We start from the raw sequence: 25,954 nt of genomic DNA, 5'->3' as shown, positions 1-25,954 counted from the left end.
GTTTAATTGGCATATTTGTTTGTGATTCTTGGAGATTTGGCATATGTGCCATAATTGTGTTGTGGTATTTTGATACATGTTACATGCGTGTGTTCTTGTGGAGTGGTGGTGTTGGTGATGAGGTTGCGGGAAGACCGGCCTCACGCCCGATATCGCTCCTTGAGGGTCCCTCCTCAAGGGGGTTGTGCACATTAAGGATCTGGGTTATTGGGTTCGTGTTGTGATGCGAAGCTGGCTGTCGTGTTTCGGGTTGCGATCCGAGCACATAGTACTCCGTGATGTGATGCGAGTACCTTTGGGTTGCGGTCCGACTGTTGGTGGCGGTGTTGCGATGTCGTTATCGGGTTGTGGAGGAGGAGGAGTCTGGTATTGGAGTTGAAGGTGGTATGTGTGTGTGTGTGTGTGTGTGTGTGTGTGTGTGTGTGTGTGTGTGTGTGTGTGTGTGTGTGTGTGTGTGTGTGTGTGTGTGTGTGTGTGTGTGTGTGTGTGTGTGTGTGTGTGTGTGTGTGTGTGTGTGTGTGTGTGTGTGTGTGTGTGTGTGTGTGTGTGTGTGTGTGTGTGTGTGATATTCCATATGATGCATTTTTTTGGTTGTGACATATTCATTGATTGTGATCGTGTGGGCGCGCGCGCGCGCGCGTGTGTGTGTGTGTGTGTGTGTGTGTGTGTGTGTGTGTGTGTGTGTGTGTGTGTGTGTGTGTGTGTGATGCATTTGTTCGGTTGTGACATATTCAATGATTGTGATCATTTATCTTATTGAGACTGACTTGTAAATGTTTCCAAAACTATGATGATACATATGATATTTTCGATCATATTGGGGGAACAGCTAGTTGCAGATTTGGATTTGTTGATGATCGGGGCATGGGACGAGCTATTAACAATTGAAGTCTAGTTGAGCATTGATATAGACTTTATTAGAGTTGCTCGTTGTAGTTTTGAGATTTTGTATATTCATGTAGACTCCCTTTTTGTATTAATCACTAAACTTAGGGCGTTATTAAATGTTTGTTGATTGAAGTTTTGGTGCACTACCTCAGGAAACCGAGATGGTAACCCTCCCATTTTCTAGGAAATATCTTGCTAAAGACTCCTTGGTAAATGGGGGTATTAAAGTCATAAGCAAAATATATTAGCTAATTAAATCTATACATTAATGAAAGCATTATTTAACATAAATACTCCAAACTATATATGGTCTCCTCATAATACTCCAAACTATATTTTAACTCAAAATAAACCCAACTTTTAATACCCTCTTCTTAAAATCGACTCGAGTGACCTGCTACCTGATTAACAGGTCATTGCCATTTTAGATTTTGTTTTTTTTAATAATAATATTAATAATAATCCTATTAAAACTACTATCAAATAATCAGAATAATTAATATCACCCCACTATAAAATCACTCAAAAGTTCCACCACCACCATCACCACCAATACCTATGTTTTCTGACCACTAACCATAACAACCACTTTGACCCCACATTTGGCAGTGAGTACATACTACCACTCAAACTCCCATCCAGACAGTGAGGGCAGATTCGGAGAAGTGGGTGATTGAGGGGGTGAAACAGGGGTGGATAAAATACCGGATGGTGGTGGTGGCATTGGAAAAGTATTGGGGATTCAGAAATGGGTGATTGAGGCGATGAAACGGGGGTGGATAAAAATATGGGTTTGGGGGGATTGGGAATCCAAAAAATCATACAAACAAATTAAATGATGCTAATTCAGATTTTTATGGACAACTGAGCGAATTTGATATGGAGCGAAGACGAGATAATAATTGAGCTTATTAATAGGAAATGGATGTTGCTTAATTTCACTTGTTTGCATCCATGGTTGGTGAGTTGAGTATTAATGATTTTATTGTTATTGAATTGATGATTTAAGACATCAGATCTTGCTTCAAGTAAAATGGGGCTTAATTTACTGGTTTATTGAAGAAGTTATATGGAGAAAAATGGTGGTTGTGAGGTTTGAGCAACGGTGGTGGCCATAGGATATTGTGGTAGTGTGTTGTGAGAAGTAACTGGTGGTGGTGGTCTGGTGTAACAATGGGTTAGGTTATTGGGGATGAGATATGAGAGCATCTTCAATGGTTAAGCAAAATGACTTGCTTGCAAATAAAAAAGTTTTCAAGCTACTTGCTTAACCATTGGAGCACTTTACATGTACTAGCTTAAATTAAGCTAATAGCTCAATGGAGCTAGTAGCTCAAATGGGCCTACAAGAAAAAATCTACCAATTAAAACAACACTTAAATATTTTTAATTTTTATTTTCTAGGTAAAATAAGTAAATGTATTAATTAAAGGAGTGTTGTGGAAGGTAGTTGACATATGGTGCATTTAAGCCACAACACTAAGCTAGTAGCTTACCATTGTAGTAGTTTGTAGCTTAAAAATATTCTAACTTGAAAATCTTATGTGGCAAAGGTAAGCTAGTAGCAACTAGATTACCATTGTAGATGCTCTGAGATTGTCAGTGAGTAAGGGGTAAGTAGCGTGGGGGCATTATTGTAATATGTAATAATTAATTTGTTTAAATAATTGTTTTAAAAAGCACTGTGCCACATCGATTCCATGTAGGCGCCACCTCAAGATTAACCTCATACTACAAGTCAAAAATTGAGTAATTCTATTTTGAGAAGAGGGTGTCTAAAGTTGGGTTTATTTTGAGGTAAAATGTAGATTGGAGAATTATGAGCAGACCACATAGAGTTTGGAGTATTTATGCTAAATAACCCTTAATAAAAAGGAATTGAACAAGTTCATAAAGACATGGCAACAAGCTAACCATCATGTAATAATAGACTTGGTAAAACATGTAATTAGTGATTAATCTAATCTATGGTGCGAGGTCAGACAAGCACCAACACAAAAGATGAGCTTGAAATTCATAAGCTCGTAGACCATGAATTAAAGTCTAAACACCTGAAAGTCTAAATTGTCGGACATGATCGGGTATATTATGGAGAGATTACGCATTTTACTCACAGATGAAGTAATATTTGTCAGTGGAGTAGAAAATGAAGTGGTTTGGCTGAGAAAAGAACTAAACAGAATGTTGCCTTTCTTGAGAGATGCTGATCAAAGTTATGATATTGATGAAAGAGTGCGCAACTAGGTGGACGAAATCAGGAATATTTCTTACGAAGCTTAAGATGTGATAGATAGCTTCACCTTAGAGATTTCGAGTGAAACTAGCGAGTGTTCTATTAGAGCAAAGCAACTAATATGCATAATCCCCAGGACCGTGACAAAGCATAATGTTGGCATCAAGATTCAAGAGCTGAATGCAAGGATGCAAGATATCTTTACGAGTAGAGAAAGGTATGGCATTGGAAATATAGGCGATGTGAGTAAAGTGCGCAAGAGTATGATTGACAAACTACGAGAGTATCGAAGAACAAGTCCATATGAAATCGTAGATGAGGTTGTTGGATTTGAAAATTAGAGGAGTTTAGTCATTGATCAACTTGTCAATGAGAATTAGCATCACGTATTAGTCACACTATCAGGAATGAGCGGCATAGGCAAGACAACACTTGCACAAAAAATAATCACCTCTCCCGAAATCAAGAGTAAGTTTGATTATTGTTGTAACACCCCCACTTACCCAGCCAAGGTAACCAAGGGTGTTACCATTTTGGTTTTCCGAGGTAGTGCATCAAAACTCCAATAGCAAAACATTTTATTACAAACAAGTTTAAAGTTGTTACAAGACAAAATACATAGAAAGGAAAATCTCTTTACTACAACACATGTATCTCTAGTATAAACTACACCACCTCGATGGAGGTGACTCGCCACTCTCAAGTAAGTCCAACGCGCGCACCATGTCCTGCTCGTAGTAAAAACCAAACCTGCAATCCAACTACTCCTCATATGACCTGAAATATCATATGGATCAACAAAGGCCACCCCGAAAATAGGTGACAAGTTACACAGACACACACACACACACACACACACACACACACACAAACGTCAACCTCAACAATACACATAATCACCAATTCACCATTAACCACAAGTCTACGGCCACACACATGAGACACAAAACCCAATACATCCATCTCCATCTCATCTCATCACAATCTCGGTGACGGTATCGCAACACCATCACCACCATTGCCGGACCGCAGCCCAATGTAGTCGCATCGCAACACGGTCTACTTGAGTTCGCATCGCAACACGAATCTAGTCACCAGAACCAATAATGTGCACATCCTCCTTGGAGGTGGGTCCCTCAAAGAAGCGATCTCAAGCGCAAGGTCAGGCGCAAGATCGGTGTCCCACAAACACCTCATCACTAACAACACCACTCCACCACATCGAACAATAAGAAACCAATACCACTAACACGAAACCAACACAACCAACACAAGATCGACACAAGGCACAAATAATTATATGTAAATAATGAAAACCGGGTAGGGAAACTGTACCTCATAGTAAGATTTCATGAACAACATGAAAAACCGCATCTGACTCACTAGTTCTGTAATACTCCGTATTTAATAATTATATAATAATAATAATATTTTATTATATTTATCGAGTTGGGCTTAAGACGGAATAATAATAATAATAATAATAATAATAATAATAATAATAAATAATAATAATAATAATAATAATAATAATAATAATAATAATAATAATAATAATAATAATAATAATAATAATAATAATAATAATAATAATAATAATAATAATAATAATAATAATAATAATAATAATAATAATAATAATAATAATAATAATAATAATGCCCGCAGGGGTGGAGTCTAGCGGTTAAAACTTGGGTGAAATTCACAGGAGACCCAGGTTCAAGCCTCCCCAAGAGCAAAATCTTATGGAGCATTCTTGGCCTGAGTCCATGCCTAATAGACTTCGAGCCTGTCACCCTCGGGTGGTTTACCTGGTATACGTGGTTTGCAGGCTATCACGTACACCCGCGGGTTTACCCAGTGCGCACCAAAAGGTAGCGGTTGCGGGTTCCCTCGTTACCAAAAAAAAAAAAAAAATAATAATAGTAATAGTAGTAGTAGTAGTAATAATAATAATAATAATAATAATAATAATAATAATAATAATAATAATAATAATAATAATAATAATAATAATAATAATAATAATAATAATAATAATAATAACAAGCTACATGTATATACATACATACATTCATCATATACTACTCTCACCCTATATATACCCCCTTATCCCTTATCCACCCACCTTATCACTTCATCTTACACATTTCCACCACACAAACAAAAGAAAGAGAAAAAGAGAGAGATTAGAAGATATGAGCATTTAGTCCCTCCGTCTCAAGATCTGAGGTAAGACCGTCTTATACTAGCCCTAATACTAATTATTTTATACCGTTGATTCACCCGCGACTTGGACCCACTGTGTGACCACCATGACTGACCGGGCAACTACCATTGACCACCCGGGGTGGTTTGGCCGAGTATTTTAAGGAGTTTTGGGCTTTTCTTGACTCGGGTTTAGGGCTGCGTTTTTACCCCTTTAATTGTGGCTGACTTGGACCGGTGGTGGGGTGGGTTAGTCGAGGGTTGAGGGGCGAGTATTATGGTGGTCAGGGGTGGTGGTTAGGGCGGTTGTAGGTGGCGGGAATGGGGAGAGAAAGGGAGGTGTCGGTATTGTTGTTATTGCTTGTTATTGTTGTTGTGGTCAGGTGTGGGTAGGAGATGGCTCGGGTGAGTCGGGTCTGGTGGTGGTGAGGGAGTCGGTTAGGCCGTGACCACCGTGGTGGTGGTGGCCCATGGTGGTGGCCATGTATAGTGGTGTTAGTTGGGTTGTGTGTTGGGGTCGATTAGTGTTGTTGTTGTTTGGTGTGTTGTTGATCGATTGGTGTCAATTTGTGGGGTAGGGTGTGACACCCCCATACTCCAAGTGCCTTACCAGGACCACTTAAGGTATAAGAACGTCACCATCTCGGTTACCCGAGGCAATGATAATCAAATGACAATGAAGAAACATAATTTAAATAACAATATAGTTTAAAGTGATTACATGATCAAAACCAAAACTGTTAAACTGAAATACAAGATTCTTAGACGGTCTACTGCTAAAACTATCAAAGCTATAAAACATCGTCTGACACAACGGAAGACTTCTAACTGCCACGTGATGACTCATCACGGCTATCCCATACGCGTCATATCATACCTGCTCACCACCCCCGAATGGATCACCACAGTTTTTAAAACATTTAAACGGGGTCAGTACTAATTACACGACACAAACCAACATGAAGCAAATACCAAGCAGCTCAATCAACACATCAATCCCGTCTCCATCATCAATCTCCACACAACCGACTACACACTAAAGTGTGTAGCCCCCGCCAGTACCCATCGCAATGTACTCCACACCGCCAGTGGGGGCCGCAGCCGTTCCCACCTAAGCCCCGCTCATCTCATCGAGCGATAAACCCATGTTCCTTAATGTGCACGTCCCTTCTGTGGCGGGTTCCACAGAAGGCGAATCAAGGGCGTGAAGCCACTCCCGCAAGTGACTCCACTCAGCCAGGGACGCACCCCGAAGATCACAGACAGTTAAACAGTAATCACAACACAACCTCAACAACCGTCTGAAACATTCAACAATACAATATCACCACCGTCTGAAACAATCAACAATTACTATCTACAGCACAATCACCACACACATCATGTAACTAATACTGAGTAGGGAAACCCTACCTGGAATGCAATCACTATTCAGACGATTTAGCAGCTGTCTCAAAATCATTCTTCTACGAACCCTCCTCCTATACACACATTCATACAATCACTACCACAACAATATAATTATAAAACCCCTAATTTACCCAATTAGGGTTTTAACCAAACTCAAAGAAACAACATAAAAACTATACAAGGATCTTACTCTCGACACGACGAACTCAACGGTGTAAAGAACGTGACGATCCGACAACCTTAGCCCTTAGGATTTGTTGGTAACACGACGACGTAGACAACGTAACTTCTTTTCTCTTTTGAAAGTTTTTTATAAAAAGTACAAATGATGAAGAAAGTGACGGAAAGCTTAATATATCAATCACGCGTTACTAACAAAACCCGACTAAAACAACTCGTAAAAGTAACTTACTCGATCGAGTAAGTAACTTACTTGATCGAGTACCCATCAGACAGACTACTGTTTCGTATAAAAACATACTTACTCAATAGAGTAAGCCTCACTCAATAGAGTACCAAAAGACTCGTAAAACCGTAGTATTACAGTCTTCCCTCCTTAAAAAGAACTTTGTCCCCGAAGTTCAACCCATACTAAAAAACAAACATACTAACTCGATCAAGACACAACAACGCTACTAAGAACTCAAAACAAAACTCCAACCAAACATGAACTCGTAACACCAACTCCACTAACTATTCCTACCTCCACAACATGGCTCACGATATCGTATCAACTCCATTATATCTCTCTCAACACTAACTCCATACACTACCAACTACCGTCCACAAGCGCTGCTAGCCCCGTAATATATCATCCACTAGCAAATCCAATATCAAGACACTCATAGACATCAAACGGAATGTTACATTCTACCACCCTTAAAAGGAACTTCGTCCTCGAAGTTTACTCCCACTCATAACATCATCATCCAACTGTCAACACTATCGAAGAATTCTCACACTCCTGGATATCACACTACTACAAGCATGGTCATGACCTTTAACAACTCAACTACAACAGAAAACCATCCTTTATTCTCCATTAAGACTCAAACTTCCATATACTACAACATCTGCAACCATCAAACTCTCTTTCTCGCATCCTACTGCTCATAAGATAAATGTTACGTCCTCGTAATTCACTAATACTAAATCCTAGCTATATCTTCTCATTATCCTCATCACTACCGCATGTCAAAGATAACCACCTATAATCTAAACACTCGCCATGTATATATCTAAGGCTCTCTTACTTAAACAGATCTCATACTTCAATTCACTCGTCACACCACCTACCCTATACCTCAAAATCTTTAGCTTAACCAAAACTTTAATTGTTCCCTATTACTGCCAAAACGACATAATTCTCTATACTTGCACCTATCTTCATACTCATAACTCAAGATCCACAATTATTACATACACTCACACTAAATTCTCAAGTTCTTTTCTTTCATTACCGCAAAACTCATATATAACTTAACATGACACTAATTCCCAACACTCTACACTCACTGTCCCAAAATCTGATTATGAACCGCCTGCATCGTCCATATCAGTACAACACATGTTCCACAAATCACTTGCCATGACTATGTCTACCGATTCCTCATCTTAAAACAAGATCAAAATTACTATAACAACTTCTTACAACTGTGGCCCATCAACAAAATATTACTATACTATGACAACAATGAAAACATACGCAGCTTTCTTTTGTATCATACTTTACCCTCATTCCCAAACTGAAACTGGTAAGAAACATCAACAAACAAAATAACAGTCTACATGTTCAACCCAAAACTCACAAGGAACAGCAGCAAACAAAATAACAATATATGTATAATTGGTATGTACTTTCGGAAACTCGTATCATAATCATCTCGCCTACTCCACCACAACCGGTGACGGCATCGCAACACCGTCACCAACAGCCACACCGCAGTGCGAAAATACCCGCATCACAACACTAAGTACCGTGCCCGGATCACCACCCGAGGCACCACAACCACACCGATAGACATCGCAACATACACAATCCCATAAACACCGACTCAGAAATAACTTCCCGGACAAGAAAACTTACTCAAATCCACTTCACTAAATCACAACGCAACATATTATATGAATTAAACAGATAAGAATCTCATGAATATCATCCCCCTACCAGATCACGGAATAACATAAATCATGAATGCACATACAAGCATAACTAGCCATGCCAAATCACTCAGATTATTACTTTTTGAATATTATTCCATTACGTTACCGTAGCCAACATATAGAACATTCAGATACCAACTTTATAACTATTACACCATACCACTTCTCGTGAGGTCAAAACCTCACTCAAAACATTTATACTCATCATAGACCCGTAATCACATCCAATTAGTCAGTCCTGATCACGTAAGTTACCACCTGACAAAGGTTACCTCTCACCCGAGCTTAACTCGTATGCCCCTCATAACACATTCTCTCATTCGCATAACCAGCACTTTCTGCCATACATAACCATACAACTAACCCTCATTACGAGGAACCGCCTCCTAAGACTACGTCTTATACTTCCTCATAACCATACATATCAATTCGGTCTCTACAAAATCAACCTCTTTAGAATTGCCATCTTTCCTATTTATCATCACCCTTAACCACTAGTGACAACACCTCCACACTACCACCGTTCGTACATCAAAACATCACAGTTTCTTTTCTATCTTTGGTTATCATCCCAAATAACGAACATCAAATACATCAACAAAAATCATCTCAACACTATTTCCAATTCCATCCTTAATTGTATCGTCACCTGACTCACCACCAAGATCTCATATCGTGCAAATTCTCTACCCAACTTTTACTTTACTTAATTCCTCGAAACTCCTGACTAATCATGTTGTTCTGAAACTCCTATATAACCATTAACTCAAATCCTCATGATAGTCTCATACATCTCAACGATTCCTTACTTTTATATCACATAACTCCGGTGAACATTTTCTTAGTTTTACTCCCTTCATTCTTTTCTTTTTACACTCGACAAAAGCAATTAACCATTCAACTCCTTATTACCTCTTACCTAACTCTTTAATGCTCCGGTTACCTTCTCATTGCTCCAAAACTCACATCTCATTATTTCATATCGATATCATCTAAATCTTTCTTACCATAAATATTCTCTTATTATGCTATCACTCACCCTTGCCACCAATCCATCCATAGAATCAACGTTTACTTGTTCAAACAATTGCATCTCCCTTTTTACATCTCTAGAAATCAAAATTCATTTTATACCGTTAATTGCCCAAGGAAATCACACGTTAGTTTCACCTCTTGATAACACAAATTCCCAAACTCAGTCACTATCTGCAAATCCACGTCGCGACATGTCTCCATTAAGTTCACTATATACCACTCTTCTCAATCCCTCTAAACCGACCTTTCATTATATATATATTCTTAACCAACACAATTCCTAACCATCTCCCTCCATAATTCTTTACACATTTCAAGTTGCTACTATCCACATTCTTTCTTTCAATCTATTCATTCACACGTACCTTAGACTCACATCATCCCTTGCCCATATTTACTTACTTTTACATTACTCAACACAAAATCATATCACTCATATCTTCTCACAAAACATGCTCCATGCCTCAATAAGCCATACCAATCTTCCTTTTCTTTTTCCATTATCTATCACAACACATATAACTCATGCCCTCCCACCAAACTCCTACTCACCACAGGTGCCACTCACTACACCATAAGATTGGGTAACTTATGTATCAAGTTTGGACACAAAGGAATAGTGCCATAATGAATCAAGTACTGATTAAACCAGAGAAAGTGTCTGAGCACATCATTGAGGAAGTCAGGAGCAGAATTAGAAGGAAGCTCAAGGAACCAGTATCAAGCACTGATAAGATATGGCTGGCAAATTGGGGCATACTATGAGTATGCTAGAAGTATGAGTAGTCATATAATGTGTGTGCATATTTGTATTTGTTTAGCTCTGGCTATGAGTAACAACTTAGACTATTACTCAAAACTCTTTTGTAATTAGCCTTTTTTATCCTCACATTTCACCAAAAAAAAACTTACGTATCAAGACCAACATACATGTAAAACAATGCATGAAGAAGCAAAATAACACCTTTGAATTAAACATAATATTCAACGAAGTCAAAAGATAAGCATATGACCCAAAACAGGGGTCACTAGATCGAGTACAGGCCACTCGATCGAGTAAGTGACTTGCTCGATCGAGTAGGTGAAGGTCAGAAGCACGTAAAACAAATTACCAGGGCTACTCGATCGAGTAAGGGGTACTCGATCGAGTACCAAGGTGCACTCGATCGAGTGAGGGCCACCCGATCGAGTACCCTACGCATTTCTCAGCACTGTCCAGTTTTCGTAAAACGGTCATAACTCACTCGCTTCTTGGTCGTTTTGGGCGTGTGACCTATCGTTAGAATCGTAAAAGAACAAGCTATCACTTACAATTGGAATCACATTAAAATCATTTATGCATCTCAAGTTATAACAGTTTAAAGACAACCTCTCTATAATCGAAAACACAACTACTTGATTTTACTTCCAAACAACTTAAACGACAACAAGGTAAACAAAAATAACTCGATGCTCATAAAACCAATATCCCTAACCACATGTTACTATCTTCAAAAGCCAAGCAACAACATCCATTATGCACATGCATCATTCAATTTACCAAGCATGTATTACCTACATGTTTTTATTCTATAACTTTACGTAAACAAAATCACAAATATATAACATCAAGTCTCCTATTCACATGTTACTAGCATAACAACATTATAAAACCTCTTCCATCATACAACATGCTTTATCAAAAATCATATTATCATGCAATAATTATCATCTTTTTCCACCAATTATTCATGCTCTTACTCAAACTTTCAGCTATATAAACTCGTACAACACTACCTACAACATATATGTATACATAACTCTATGTATAACTCAAATCAAACAAATTTTCTTTCCGTATTTCTATAATGCCATATCATAAAACAACTATCATGCTTTCAATCAATAATGTATAACATCACCTCATTATCATCATTCTCTACACATTCCCCATTCTCCATATACATACATCCACCAATTATACCACACTTTGCAACAAAGATACACAATTCACAAGATAAATACATAGCGATCCCGACTCATATCCCATGGTGACCGGTTCAAAATTGTAGGGCGAGTTCGCGACTTTAGGACGTCTCCCAAGTCTTTGCATTAGCTTCTACAACTTCTATCCCGGGTTCATTTTAATTAGACTCCCTAGGTTCATTATATTCATTGGTTACAGGTTTCAGGATCGTCGCTCTGATACCACTTTGTGACACCCCCATACTCCAAGTGCCTTACCAGGACCACTTAAGGTATAAGAACGTCACCATCTCGGTTACCCGAGGCAATGATAATCAAATGACAATGAAGAAACATAATTTAAATAACAATATAGTTTAAAGTGATTACATGATCAAAACCAAAACTGTTAAACCGAAATACAAGATTCTTAGACGGTCTACTGCTAAAACTATCAAAGCTATAAAACATCGTCTGACACAACGGAAGACTTCTAACTGCCACGTGATGACTCATCACGGCTATCCCATACGCGTCATATCATACTTGCTTAATAACTGCTCACCACCCCCGAATGGATCACCACAGTTTTTAAAACATTTAAACGGGGTCAGTACTAATTACACGACACAAACCAACATGAAGCAAATACCAAGCAGCTCAATCAACACATCAATCCCCAGTCTCCATCATCAATCTCCACACAACTGACTACACACTAAAGTGTGTAGCCCTGCCAGAGTACCCATCGCAACAGGTACTCCACACCGCCAGTGGGGGACTGCAGCCGTTCCCACCTAAGCCCCGCTCATTTCATCGAGCGATAAACCCATGTTCCTTAATGTGCACAACCCTTCTGTGGCGGGTTCCACAGAATGCGAATCAGGGGCGTGAAGCCACTCCCGCAAGTGACTCCACTCAGCCAGGGACGCACCCCGAAGATCACAGACAGTTAAACAGTAATCACAACACAACCTCAACAACCGTCTGAAACATTCAACAATACAATATCACCACCGTCTGAAACAATCAACAATTACTATCTACAACACAATCACCACACACATCATGTAACTAATATTGAGTAGGGAAACCCTACCTGGAATGCAATCACTATTCAGACGATCTAGCAGCTGTCTCAAAATTTTTCTTCTACGAACCCTCCTCCTATACACACATTCATACAATCACTACCACAACAATATAATTAAAAAACCCTAATTACCCAATTAGGGTTTTAACCAAACTTAAAGAAACAACATAAAAACTATACAAGGATCTTACTCTCGACACGACGAACTCAACGGTGTAAAGAACGTGATGATCAGACAACCTTAGCCCTTGGGATTTGATGGTAACGCGATGACGTAGACAACGTAACTTCTTTTCTCTTTTGAAAGATTTTTATAAAAAGTACAAATGATGAAGAAAGTGACGGAAAGCTTAATATATCAATCACGCGTTACTAACAAAACCCGACTAAAACAACCCGTAAAAGTAACTTACTCGATCGAGTAAGTAACTTACTCGATCGAGTGCCATACATACTCGATCGAGTACCCATCAGACAGACTACTGTTTCGTATAAAAACATACTTACTCGACAGAGTAAGCCCTACTCGATAGAGTACCAAAAGACTCGTAAAACCGTAGTATTACATAGGACGGCCCTAGGTGGTGCGGCTAGTGGCTGGGCAGGCCGGCCATAGGGGCTAGATGGAGGTGGTCACGGTGGGGAGAGGTGGTGGTGGTTCGAGTTGTTGAGTCGGGTTTGGGTAGTTAGATAAGACGGGTTTATTTAGTGTATACGTATTCGATTATATAATTAGATTAGTATATTTATACGTATTCCTATTATTGTCGTATTTTAGGAGACGGGTTTTGGTGAGACGGTTTTAGAAGGTGGACCTAGCTTGTATTTGACGGATTGCTTATGCGGATATGCTGTGAGGTAGGTTTATCCTACTCAGTTTCAATATCGTGTTTATTTGCTAAATGAGTCATTTGTTATCAATTGCATTGAATGCGTCGGTAATTGGTATGTTATATGGTATATTGCATTTATTGTGTTGTCTTGTATGTCGGAGGACATGGAGGTTTGTTTGGTTACTTGTTGTATAGAGATGTAAGGCGGTTGGGAGACCGTCTTACGCTTAAGTTGCCTCTTGGAGCTTCCCACTCCAAGAGGGATGTGCACATTAATGGTTTGAGTCATGGAGAGACTCGTGTGGTTGAGACACGACGTCTGGCAAGGGGTCCGGTGGGCTTCCGGACCCGATACGTCTGTGCGTGTCCCGGTATCTATTTGTAGTTGTTGGTATGTCTGGGCGTATCCCGGTATCAGTGTGGTTGTCGGTATGTCTGGGCGTGTCCCGGTACCATGGTGGTGGTAGTTTGATAGCGTGTCATTCATATCAGAAGCATGTTGCATATTCACACACTTGAGTCGTGTCACACCTTATTTATTTATTGAAACTGACGTTTGTGTGTCTGTGTAATTGCCACCTATTTCCGAGGTGCCCTTTGTTAATCCATATGATATTTCCGCATATGGGGAGCAGGTTAAGTACATGTCTTGCTTGTTGGCGTGATCGGGATTTGGGCCGCGCTTTGGACTCGGAGTCGAGTAGTGTAGCATGAATGACATAGTCATAGATGAGTTGTATTTCATTTATTCATTAGTTTATGTTTGTAATAACTAAACTTGTCATTTATTCAATAAAGTTTCTTAATTGTAATTCCGATTTCACTGCTTCGGAAAACCGAGATGGTAACATTTTCTAATTACCTTGGTCGGGTAAGAAGGGGGTGTTACAAGTTCTTCATCTCCTGCATAGGTCATACGATACTATTGCAAAACATCTCATAATCTCTCATTATGTAAGAACCCTTCCCTTAATTACATATAACTATAATCAGAACCCTAATTAATAAGACATCCCAAAACCCCCAAATCTAGGATTAGTCTAAACAAAAGATGAAGAAAGGTGAAGGTTTGACTTACCATGAAAATAGGTGAAAGGTGGAGAAGAGGGTAGTGGCTCCACATCTTCAAGCTTGGGTTCCATGGAAGAAGGTTAGAGAGGGTTTTAGAAAGAAGGGAGAGTGTTTGAGTTTGAAGAGGGAGGAGGGGAAATGATTTAGGGTTTGATAGAATGAGGAATCATGAGTTATATAAGACGATATCTGACACGACACACTCGGCCGAGTGTCGGAACTACTCAACCGAGTGACACTCACTCAGTGGAGTACGGTGTGTACTCGGTCGAGTGGAACCTACTCAGTCCACTACAGCTTCCACTGTACAGTTGTCCTTCATTATCGAGTAGTTTTTATCGGCCTAAAGGTCTCTAACACCTCCCAAAGTTCCTTTAAGGTGTTGGAGCTTGTGTCCTCCACAAATTAGTGAGATAACATTTGTAAATCTCTTATAGGTTCACAAGGGTATACTTCGTATATTTAATCAGTTGATTAACGTTTACCTAATAACGGTTGGCTTGCTAGAAAGTTTGACGTTATTATCATACAGATGGCGGTGATCAACTGGTCCCTAAAGGTCACAACTATAGGACGTATTTGAGAAATGTGGTTATAGAAATATAATTACATTGATGCCCAAAATGACTAAAAAGTTAGTCAATGTGTTGATGAGATAATTATTTAATGAAAATTAAATAATATTAAATTGAGACGAATTAACTGTCAATTCGTAAAATAAATATAATAAATTATATTTAATTAAATATATATAATGTTAGCTTGGAAGAATTAATCTGTTAATTGTAATTAAATATAATCAGTTGTATTTAATATCAACAAGTTGAATGTGTCATAGTGGTAATAGTGAGGGTACACATACCAAGAGGTCATGAGTTCGATCCTCACTAGATGACAATTCAACACATATTATATATTTTTGGAAAGACCAAAATAAGGAAAATACACTCCTTATTTTCGGTCTGTTTGGCCGAAAATTAGGAGGTTATTTCTTTCCTAATTGATTTCAGATTTCGATCTATATAAAAAGAAAGGTAGAGAATTATTTCTGACCTAATACTTTTTCTGACCTTGCCTTCTCTTTCTCATCACAAGAACACAAAGACAATAAAATTTTACAGAAAATTTTAGATTGATTTCTAGCATAATCAAAGGGTATATCTCAGATCGTCTTGGGTGCAACTAATAGGCGAATATCAATTTTGATATTGTTCTTAGGCCAATTTTGCTAGGACCTGAGGTTAATTCTAAATCCTTTTACGTTTGTTTATGTATTTTATTTTATGACCTTAGATCATCTTTGTTAAATCGTTATAATCCTTCATGTTAAAGGGAAGTATACAGATTATTTCCCACAAGTGGTATCAGAGCACTAGGCTACGATTTTAATCTTGATGATTTTCATAAAAATTGTATGTAAACATTAACCTGATTTTCGAAAAAAATTAGGGTTTCGTTTTTTTTGTGATTCGAATTTTTTTTTACTTGTGCCGTTTTTTTTCTTTCTTTTTGATGATATTTTTCCATTCTATTTTTCATTTTATAGTTTATAATCAGTTAAAATTGTCATATGAAAAATTGGTAGTTTTTGATTTAATGCAGATTAAGTTAAAATTAAATGGAATCATCATGTTTATGATAAAAGGATTGTTTTTGCTATATAGTTTTTGGCATATAAATTGATCATGTTTATTATTTCATATGCTAATCATGTGCTAATAGCAAAGGTAAACAATTTAGTCATCAAATCTTGTTTTAGGGCATCTTGCCGCAAAAAGAGAAAAAAAAAAGGGTAAGGACGTTTTTTTAGGGTTTACCGAAAAAAAAAAAAAATTTTATTTTAATTTTGTTTTTGGTAAACTGAGAAAAAGAAAAAAAAAATAAAAAATAGAAATTTTTATTTGCCTATTTACCGAAATAGAAAGGGAAAAAAATTATGGAAAGTTTTTTCCTTGTTTTTCCTATTTACCAAATTAAAATAGGAAAAGGTTTTTTTTTTAAATATTCAGCCGTGCAGCTGAAACATAAAAAAAAAAAAAAATTTATGTTTTTTTGCCGTGACCAATTTAAAAAAATTGGATTTCGTTTTTTTTATTTTGGCCAATTAGTTATTGTGAATCGGTTCACAATTTAATGATACCGAGTTATTTTAAAGCAGTTTAAAATTTTGACGGATAGAATTCATATTACAAGTTTAATATGGATCATGTATGAAATAATGTGATTAAATTACGGAATTTTCACTTAATTTAATTTAAATAGGTGGTTTGGATAAATTAATCAACATAATTAATTTATTGTATTATGTATGTTTAATTTATTTTAGTTGATGCTTTTAATTATGTTGAATGAATCGAATGAATGAATTTTATTTACGTATTTAATTTTGCAATCGGTTGTAATTTGTAATACTTAGTGTGGCCTTAGTCAATTATGTTTTCGTAATGAAGGAAACATAATTTTTATGTAATTATGAGATCTCGAATCTCCTTTATTTTAGTTTTGGGTTTTGAAATTAGAATGTAATTAATAGGTCAATTATGTAATTTTAATTATTGTAATTTTAATTTCAAAGAAGACTAAAGATGAAGATTCAAGCTCACTCCCGCTACATGGATCAAGATGGAACATCAAGACAAGCTTCTCGGGTCCAAGGATGGATTCCAAACTTGTATTTATTGTTCATTTTGATAGGATAGGCCACACTAGGATTTTTACTGTTTTTTTTTACGTTTTTCATTTTATTGCTTTTCATTCACATGCTAGTAATTGCATCATATTCCGCCTAAAACCAAACCACCTACTACTAAAATGCATGAAAATTGACTCATATAGTTGTATGTTAGTTTTCATGGACATGCAGATGTCACTGTCTATAAGCCATCACTTAGGTTTAAATCATTCTCGCATGCTAGATTATAGTTCACTTAAAATGAATTAAAAATTGATGGGATCTTCCTCTAAAACGGAAATTGAGATTAGTCTTTATAAGGGCAAACATCTATGAGTCCCTTCTTCGTCGGTAGGCCTAATATGACCCCTTCTACGTTGGGTAAGTAGTTGTGTTGACTTAGTTTACCTCAACATCATAGTCCGAAGAGTTTCTCGTGATTATGATGGACTAAAGATAGTATTTACAGAAATTTATCGACCAAGAATTCTAACGGTAGAATTAGCTAAAAGGTTAGCTTATCAATTTACAGAGAATTGAGTCTTGGGGTCATTTATATAATTCTTGAGGGAGGTCAATTGTATAAATGTTTTGAGTCTTCGCGTTATGACATTAGTTCATTAGACTTAAAATAAAAACGATGCACATGCTTATTATTTTATTCTTCTTTCGCAGTGTAGAACACGTTTATTATCAATAATACTGTTACAACAAATGGCTGGAAATAACGCAATACCAATGCCTAGTGCCACACTAGATCGTTCGTCCTGGCTTAAAATGTTCATGGACCAAATGAATCAGTCCACTCGACTGAAGAATGATGGGTCCAATTTTGCGGGCTGGGAGGCGGCACTACGGAATGCTTGCCATCTGCGACGGTAAGCTCGGTATTTAATCGAGCCAATACCGGTCAACCCAGGCCCAAATGCAGGAGCCAACGAGTCACTCGCTTATAGTGATTTCGTTATGGAAGCAGGGGCGATAAAGAACGTACTCATCTTTGCAATGGAAACCAATTTGCAGAGATGCTTCATTGCCCAAGGTGCAAACAAGATTTTCACCACGCTCACTAATGAGTTCTCAAAGGCACCGAGAATCATCACATATGAGCATACCTGTCGCTTCTTTGATGCGAAACTCCAGAAGGGCCAACCGGTTAGCCCACACATTCTTCACATGATTGAGAATGTCGAGAAACTGGAGTCACTGAATTGTAGAATCAGTGAGAGCATTGTCATTGACCGAATGCTTCACTCTCTTCACGATGGTTTTGCCCTTTTCAGGGCGAACTACTATATGAATGACTTGAAAAAGAGTCCTCATGAGCTACACTCCCTTCTCGTACAGACCGAGAAGGATATGAAATTGAGTGGGAGCATGAAGCAGGATGTTCTCACGATTCACAACAAGAGTAAAGGTAAGGGCAAGGTTCATGGCGACCTAGCTGTAGGTAAGCCAAAGTTTAAGAAGCCAGGAAACGGTAAGAGTGCGCCTGGTGAGACTAGTGGCTCACAGTGCAAGACAAAGAGCAAGGGCGGTGACATAGAGTGCCACCATTGTCACAAGACTAGACATTGGAGGAGGAACTGTCCCGTCTACCGTGAGGACATCAAGGCAGGCCGCGTCGTTCCTGTTGGTATGTCATCTTATATTCATATGATTGAGATTAACCATGCAAGTTTCTGAACTTGGGTACTAGATACTGGTTGTGGTTCTCATCTGTGTAATCATTTGCGGGGCCTAAAGAACATCATACCTCTCGAAAAAGGTGATGTGGACTGCGAGTCGGGAATGGAGCACGAGTAGTCTTGCCTCGAAGGGAACATATGTAATCCAACTCCCTAGTGGTTTTGAGTTATCTTTAAATACTGTTACTATGTACCCAGTTTATCTAAGAACATTATTTCTTTTTCCGTACTTGCTAAAGACGGTTTTACATTTTCAATAAAGGATAATAGTTGTATTTTCTCTTTTAATGAAATGATTTATGGCAAAGCAGTTTCCATGAATGGAATTTATATCTTAGATCAAACCACGGAAGTATTACACATGAATAATAAGAAATTAAAGGTTGGTGACAAAGATCAAACCTATCTATGGCATTGTCGAATGGGACACATAAATGAGAAACGCGTAAAGAAACTCGTCGATAATGGGACTATTCCCTCATTCGGATTTTCTGCATATGGCACGTGTGAATCATGTCTCATTGGCAAGATGACTCGAATTTCCTTCAAAGGTGTTGGAATGCACGCTAGTGACCTATTAGGACTCATACATACGGACGTATGTGGACCTATGTCAATTACCGCTAGAGATGGCTATAGATATTTTATCACTTTCACAGACGATTTGAGTAGATACGGATACGTCTACTTAATGAAGCATAAAAGTGAGTCCTTTGAGAAATTCAAGGAATACCAGAATAGGGTACAGAACCAACTGGGTAGAAAGATTAAAGCACTCCGTTCAGATCGGGGTGGCGAATATCTTTCAAATGAGTTTGATCAACACCGAAAGACTGGAATCGCTCTACAGTTAACTCCACCTGGAACACCTCAATTAAATGGTGTGTCCGAACGGAGAAATCGAACCTTACTTGATATGGTTCGATCCATGATGAGTCACACCGTAGTGCCTGATTCATTATGGGGTTATGCTCTTTTGTCACCGCTCTTATACTTAACCGAAGTCCGACTAAAGTCACGACAAGACTCCATATGAAATGTGGAAGGGAACGGTACCTAACTTGTCCTTTATTCGGGTTTGGGGCTGCGAGGCTTATGTCAAGTGGAGACACGAGGATAAGCTCGGCCCGCGATCGGTCAAGACATACTTTATAGGTTATCCAAAAGGAACATTTGGTCATTACTTCTATTCGCCAACCGAACATCGAGTTTTTGTTGCGGCTAGTGCGACGTTCTTAGAGAAAGAATTTCTCGAGAACAAGTCGAGTAATAGAACCTTCGAGTACGTCGGAGATTCCAGGAACCAACAACCGAGGAACAGATAGAGGAAGTCTGTACCTCCAACTGATGATACGGTTAATATTCCTGAGGAACCTAGGAGGTCGGGTAGAGACTCTCATCCTCCGGACAGATACATTGGTATGGTCGAGGAGAATGACGTTTTACTTCTAGAAAGTAATGAACCCGCAACCTATAAAGGTGCTATGGCCTGTTCCGACTCAAAGCTATGGCTCGAAGCCATGCAATCCGAGATGGACTCCATGTATGAGAATAACGTATGGGATCTAGTTGATTTACCTAATAAGGTAAAACCTCTACAAAGGCAAATGGCTTTACAAAATAAAGCGTTCTGTAGACGCGCAACCAGATATCTATAAGGCACGACTTGTGGCAAAAGGTTTCACTCAAGTTCAAGGATTGCATTATGATGAGATTTTTGCACCTGTAGTCATGCTACGTTCCATTCGGATAATCTTAGCGATTGCCGCATTTCATGATTATGAGATTTGGCAAATGGATGTGAAAACCGCCTTCTTAAACGGTTATTTGGAGGAAGAGTTGTACATGGTGCAACCCGAAGGTTTCATAGATCCTAAACATCCTAAGAAGGTATGCAAGCTTAAGCGTTCCATTTATGGACTTAAGCAAGCTTCTCGGAGTTGGAATCATCGTTTCGACCAAGTGATAAAAGAGTATGGTTTCACTCGATCGGTCGAAGAACCATGCTTATATATCAAGTCGAGTGGGAGCAAGATTGTGTTCTTAATATTGTATGTCGATGACATACTCTTGATTGGGAATGACATTCCTCTCCTATCTTCGGTTAAAGAATGGTTGAAGAAACATTTCAAGATGAAAGATCTGGGTGAGGCACAACGTATTTTGGGAATCCGTATCTACCGAGATAGATCACGACGGACTTTATCACTTAGTCAGGAGTCTTATTTGGATAAGGTTCTTGAGAGGTTCAGCATGACCAACTCCAAGAAGGGGAACCTTCCTATGACGACGGGATGCGATTGAGCAAGTCTCGATCACCCACGACGCTGAAGGTATTGAGCGCATGAGTCGTGTTCCTTATGCTTCTGCAATAGGATCGATCATGTATGCCATGATATGCACACGTCCAGACGTGGCATATGCATTGAGTATGACGAGTCGGTACCAAAAGACTCCAGGTGAGACACACTGGATAGCAGTCAAAAATATCCTCAAGTACCTACGGAGGACTAAGGATTGGGTATTGACTTATGGAGGCGATACTTAGCTATGCGCAACCGGTTACGCAGATGCTAGCTTCCAAACGGATCGAGATGATTCAAAATCTCAGTCCGGGTTCGTCTTCACTCTTAATGGTGCTGCGGTCAGCTAGAAGAGTTCCAAACAGAGTGTTGTAGCAGATTCTACTACTAAATCCGAGTACTATGCCGCTTCGGAGGCAGCAAAGGAAGCGATATGGATGCGTCAATTCTTACAAGGGCTTTCGGTAGTTCCTAGTTCGAATGACCCGATCACCATCTATTGTGATAATAGAGGTGCCATCTTCCAGGCTAAGGAGCTAAAGTCTAGCAATAAATCTAGACATGTACTTCGGAAGGCTCACCTGATCCGTGATTACGTGGAGCAAGAAGAGATAGTGATTGACAAGATTGCGACGGATGATAACATCGCGGATCCTCTCACCAAACCGTTGAATTATGATAAGCATGTAGGGCATGTTAATTCCATGGGAATCACACATGTTCCTAGGTTGTAGTACTTGATTATGGATTTGATACATTATCTTTTTCATATATTATTTATAACTTCATCGTTTTATATGTATAATATTTTGTTTTTCATGTGGATTGTACTGACAACATTGAACGCATACAAAGTGAATCGAATTACATTATATTTGTTTGGTCCGTAATCGCCGATGTGAGCCGATAACTCCGGCTATTATATTGTGCAGTCGATTGATGGTGGGTTCAACGAGCCATAAGTTAAACGGTTGACTAATCGATCACAGATACGAGATTATGACGATGCCTCGTAGGACATCTTTTTGTGACAACGTAATGGAATCCTAAATGTTTTATAACATTCGGTGCCAGGTCGTGGATAGGACATCCATTGTGTACCTAGAGTTGATTCTTTTGACCATCAACTGTCTCTTGAGATTAAGGCAGTCTTTGGGTGACTTTGGTTTCTTTCTCAGGGTCTACCGTAACTGGGGCTAAGTAGATTTTTTCTGGGTCATTTCATACTGTGCTTACGTCTGCAGGATTCGAGTTGAGGAAAATATCCATCCCTTATCAGGTATAGTTATTTCTCAGGGCCACTCGAGGAGTTGTAACTGAAATGCATGGCCATGCTCGAATGTTGATTCGTTTATCAGTTAAGTTACTCTCTAGTCGGGAAAACCACTCTTGATACTGATCGCTTGTAAAATACGACCTTTGTGAATTCGGATTTGCAAATTGTTTTACATTGAGTGGAAGAAATTTTAAAGGATATGAGAATCGGTTATCGCACATACACTTGTGAGGACAAGTGGGAGTTTGTTGGAGCTTGTGTCCTCCACAAATTAGTGAGATAACATTTGTAAATCTCTTATAGGTTCACAAGGGTATACTTCGTATATTTAATCAGTTGATTAACGTTTACCTAATAACGGTTGGCTTGCTAGAAAGTTTGACGTTATTATCATACAGATGGCGGTGATCAACTGGTCCCTAAAGGTCACACCTATAGGACGTATTTGAGAAATGTGGTTATAGAAATATAATTACATTGATGCCCAAAATGACTAAAAAGTTAGTCAATGTGTTGATGAGATAATTATTTAAATAAAATTAAATAATATTAAATTGAGACAATTAATCACAATTCGTAAAATAAATATAATAAGTTATATTTAATTAAATATATATAATGTTAGCTTCGACGAATTAATCTGTTAATTGTAATTAAATATAATCAGTTGTATTTAATATCAACAAGCTGAATGTGTCATAGTGGTAATAGTGAGGGTACACATACCAAGAGTTCATGGGTTCGATCCTCACTAGATGACAATTCAACACATATTATATATTTTTGGAAAGACCAAAATAAGGAAAATACACTCCTTATTTTCGGTCTGTTTGGCCGAAAATTAGGAGGTTATTTCTTTCCTAATTGATTTCAGATTTTGGTCTATATAAAAATAAAGGTAGAGAATTATTTCTGACCTAATACTTTTTCTGACCTTGCCTTCTCTTTCTCATCACAAGAACACAAAGACAATAAAATTTTACAGAAAATTTTAGATTGATTTCTAGCATAATCAAAGGGTATATCTCAGATCGTCTTGGGTGCAACTAATAGGCGAATATCAATTTTGATATTGTTCTTAGGCCAATTTTGCTAGGACCTGAGGTTAATTTTAAATCCTTTTACTTTTGTTTATGTATTTTATTTTATGACCTTAGATCATCTTTGTTAAATCGTTATAATCCTTCATGTTAAAAGGAAGTATACAGATTATTTCCCACATAAGGGTCTCAAATGGTCTGGGTATTATAATTGTGCTTGGGTTTGTGTCTCAAAAGCATATAGACTTGGCGATATTCTTCAGAGAATCATAAATTCATTGAGGAAGCCTACCTTGAAGGACTTGGAGACTATGGAGATCATGTCGGTAAAGGATTTGGAAGATCGTTTACATGATTTTCTAGCAAGAAGTAGGTATTTTCTTGTGTTGGATGATGTGTGGCATCAAGAAGTCTGGGAAAGCTTGAGATCAGAAGAGCCTTACTTGATGACTAAAACGGGAGTCGAATCATCCTTACAACTTATAATCGGACTTGTGTACTCGCTGAAGAGAAATGCTTCCAGCATAACCTCAGGTTTCTTAATGACGAAGAAAGCTGGAAGTTATTCTGCCACAAAACTTTTGGTAAGCATGACTTTAACCATAATCTAGCTTTGGAATAACTCACAAGGGAGATGGTGGTCAGATGTGGAGGTCTGCCTCTAACAATCATTGTAATGGGTGGAATACTATCAAGAAGGCCTCTAAATGAATGGGCTAAGGTGAGGGAACATATTTAGCAACATGTCATCAGATATTCACATTTTGTTAATTGTGTATTAGAATTGAGCTTCAACGATTTGCCAATAGAGCTCAAGCCTTGTTTCCTTTATTTTGCCTATTCCCGGAGGATAACTTGATAAATGTAGGAAAACTAATTCGACTCTAGGTAGCAGAAGGATTCATAAATCAAGAAAAGGGAAATGGAGGATGTTGTTGAGGAATACTTGATAAATAGAAGCATGATTCAAGAAGTAGAGGTAGTTTTGCGAAAACGTTCAATATGCAAAATTTATGATAGCTTGTATGAGTTAGCGAATCAGAAAGCAAATGAACACCATCTTCTCGACATCTATGGGGAAAATACGAATTCTAGCTCACGTCTCTACTTTGTACCTTTCCAAAGGCAAGTCTTACATTCAAGAATCAAAAGGTATTTATCAGATAATCATCCAAACTCACAACTGCGTTCACTTATGATTTTCAATCTAGACCAACTTATATGCAAAAAAGAAGAAACGACCTTCATATATTCACGTTTCAAACTGTTAAGAGTGTTGGACTTAGAGGGTGCTAAATTAGCTCACTTGGGTAAAGTTGATAGAATATCTTCTACAATAGGGAATCTCATCCACTTGAGATATTTGACATTAAGAAATGGCAATGTGTCCGAGTTAGCTTCTTCTAAAGGAAAATTGAGAAGCCTACAACTTTAGTAGCAACTAGAACTTTCAACTGGGACCTACCAATCGAAATCAGCAAGCTGAATCAATTGAGACATTTAACTGTATGTAATGAAAGTCTTTTCCACATCAACATCTTGACTCAATTTTGGACATTGAACTACGTGATTTGGGAGCAATATACCCGAATAAACATTGCAATTTTACAAATTTTCATGAACTACAAATTCTCTGAATAGTGGCATCAAGGATTGTCAAATCTTCTCTTGACACTCTCACACAATTAAGGAACCTACAGTCATTAGTCCTCCAAACCAACACCAGTTTTCCGCAGTTACCACCACTATCAAGGACATCAAGGACTGTAAGAATCTTGTCAAACTCAAGTTGGAGGGAAAAATTGAGCACATACATGAGGACATGCATCAATTTATAGAGAGCCTAACAAATTTATATTTATGTAAAACATTACTAAGGCGAAAACTATCAATGTTGACCCTTCTTGAATTAGCGGATAATGCATACGTTGGCACACAGATGGTGTCTATTGAGATAGGGTTTCCTCAGCTGCAAGTGCTTCAGTTGTCATGGTTACAAGCCCTAGAGAAAGTAGTAGTTGATGATAAAGCCATGAGTAAACAATGCAGCAATGTGACTCAAGTATCACCAATATTAAGAATGCTACCAATCTGCTGA

General features: G+C 38.2%; 1 pseudogene; it reads left to right on the top strand.

Annotated features, from left to right (window-relative positions):
* Positions 1-1,921: 1,921 nt before the first annotated feature.
* LOC141649529 (putative disease resistance RPP13-like protein 3) lies at positions 1,922-25,954 on the top strand (annotated as a pseudogene).

The sequence above is a fragment of the Silene latifolia genome, chromosome 3 (genome assembly GCF_048544455.1).
Source record: "Silene latifolia isolate original U9 population chromosome 3, ASM4854445v1, whole genome shotgun sequence".
Taxonomy (NCBI): Eukaryota; Viridiplantae; Streptophyta; class Magnoliopsida; order Caryophyllales; family Caryophyllaceae; genus Silene; species Silene latifolia.
This window is presented reverse-complemented; position numbering and strand designations above follow the sequence as displayed.